The sequence below is a fragment of the Sardina pilchardus genome, chromosome 1 (genome assembly GCF_963854185.1).
Source record: "Sardina pilchardus chromosome 1, fSarPil1.1, whole genome shotgun sequence".
Lineage (NCBI taxonomy): Eukaryota > Metazoa > Chordata > Actinopteri > Clupeiformes > Clupeidae > Sardina > Sardina pilchardus.
Genome location: NC_084994.1, coordinates 6,953,448 through 6,956,140, shown reverse-complemented (window position 1 = coordinate 6,956,140; position 2,693 = coordinate 6,953,448).

Here is a 2,693-nt window from a genome sequence, read left to right as displayed (position 1 = left end):
TTTGCCTTAACTGATCAGCTTCGGAGTTCGGAATGGTAATTTGATTTATTTCGGGTTGAATGACTGACGGCTGTCTCGCTTCCCCCTAGCGCCTCCTGAGCAGAAAAAGCACGCTTGCAAGTTTGTGCCACTGGGCCGGACAGAAAGTCTCCAGACTTGCAAGATCATGCTCATGAAAAGGCAGACTGACCGATTGAGGAGTTTTGTAAAATAAACACGCTGAAGCTGTAGACAAAGCTCTACACAGTAACATGCAAGCGTAAAACAAAAAGTGAAACCTGCATAGTTTCCCTTTAAAACAACAGTAAAGAGTTTTTCATACCTTAAAACAATGTTTCAAAAATCATTTCAGTGGCTCAACGGCACTTCTGCTTTTCATTTCGCGGCCCTCTACCGGCTATAACCGCTCTATGTTAGTTTACCAGATCGGGTAGCGGACATGTAGTTTGATGAAATGAGACATAAGAAACTACAAATTTGACTTGCTTCGATGTCACAATACATCATGCTTTCATAAAATCATGCAACATGCTCTGCCTTGTCTGTGGACATCGGTGTTTGCTGGATAATCAAATAGCGTGCGTGCGACAGAGGAAAAGTGCTTTAGTGTTGCTTTAACTGCATGAAGACACCCATCGGGACCTCAATGCACACATGGATGGTTGAATAGCTCAGCCTTCCTGTCTTTTGAATGATGACATTGTCTCCCATGTTTAGATTATAATGGGTTTCATCAGGTCCCTTTCCACAGGTGTATAAAACCAAGCACCTTGATTATGATGGCAGACTGCATGGTGCTTGATCAACCCGCCTGTGGAAAGGTGAAACCCACGAATACAGTAAGTAGCCTACTGTCTATTTCCAGGTCGTTAATTACTGTACATCCCACCTGTCATGTCTCCGCGCTCCTCTCTCTCATTGGGTCTCACAGTCTCACAGGTAGCCTACACCCAGGGGGTCAGGATTTGGCTGGTTAGCTTAGCCGATTAGCAGCGCACTTCCTCGTCGCCATTTTCCAGAAATACATCATGTCCGGTGCCGTTTTTCCTGCGTTTTCCTCATGCTGATTGGTGACTGTTCCACTCTCAGCTCATGCACGAGCTTAGTGTGGGCACGAGCTCTCCTTCAGTACCTTACGTCAATCAATAACCTGGCACTTCATTGGCTAAGTAAAACGGCACCGGAAACAAGACCCTTGAAACGCCATGTTGAAGCCTGAAAAAATCGTTCAATTTTGGCACTTTTCACTAGCCTAGCATTCCCATTGAAATGAATGGGGGCGGGACTTGTTCACTTTCTCCAGTTCAAGCCTACACCTGATTATACTCGCTGGCCACGCCCCTGTCATAGACTACTCTAGCACTGCATCAGAAAAGCACCGTCCCCAGTGCTTAATTTGTAAAGTGGGAGGTGCCGGAACGCAGAGGATGGGTGGATCCGGCGACTCAAAAATAATAAATGAATAAATAAATAAATAAATAAAGGGTCGGCGGGACGACGACGCACAACGATTCTGTATGCACTAGCCTACAATTAAACCAGTTACCGAGTGCGGAGACAGAGTGCAGATTTGCATGTTTAAAGCTTTATTTCGCCAACACTGCAAGACAGTAAGCTAGCCAAGGTTATTTTAACCACAACGGACAACGCTCAGAGTAAAAGGATGAACTCCAAACAAGCACACACTACTCACTCAAAGTTCGCCCGTTAACTCTCCAAACACACGTTAACGCAACACAATGAATCAATAATTAGGCTAACAAATAAAACAAAGACTACAATATATTGAGAGGACCAGCAGAGAATAATTAAGACTTCATTTTACTTACATATATATCTTATTTGTCCAAAACAGCCCATACAGTATCTATAGATAGACACCTGCCTCTATTTCCCTACTCCTCAGATCCCGTGCAGATATGTCCTTTGGCAATCCATGATTTCACCTAAGGAATGGGATTGAACCGGGTAGCTTAAGCAGTGGGCCGACAAGGCCAATAAAGAGTTGTGAGGAGATGGTAGAGGGGAAAAGAGATGCTCTATTTGCTGCGCAAATCAAGTTAATCTGCGAAAAACCCCGCTCACTCTGCACTTGAGATGGGGACAGTGTTGACCGCGGCCAAAAGGTCCGAACAAACTTTTATTTCATGAATGAATGAATTATTGTTTGCTTTATTTCATTGTGGTGTGGTCATGGAGGTGGTGGATCTAATTTAATAGCTGTCGGATCCAATGTCGGAGGTTCCGGATCTCACGGATCCAACATCGGAGGTTCCGGATCTTGTTCCGGCTTGTTTCCCGGCTCAAATTAAGCACTGACCGTCCCCCAACGAACACGGTTCATTGAGCACGTATGGAGAGGTAAACTACACACTAATACCCAGCGTGAGAATAAGGGAATACTTAAGTAAGTGAGACAGAGACAGATTCCAGTGGTAGAACACGCCAAGATGATGAAACAGTCTGGCGGTCGTGCCAATTCGGAAGTCTTAACGACATGGCAGACGTTTCTGGATTTTTTGAAATGGGTGAGTATTAAAAGGATTACTGTGCCTTTAAGGATATTTGTGCAAGGTTGAGTTGGGTAGCCAAGGCTGTTTTTACTGTAGGCTAGCCCAAACTTCTCAAGGTTGAGTTGGGTAGCCAAGGCTGTTTTTACTGTAGGCTAGCCCAAACTTCTCAATTAGAGTTGG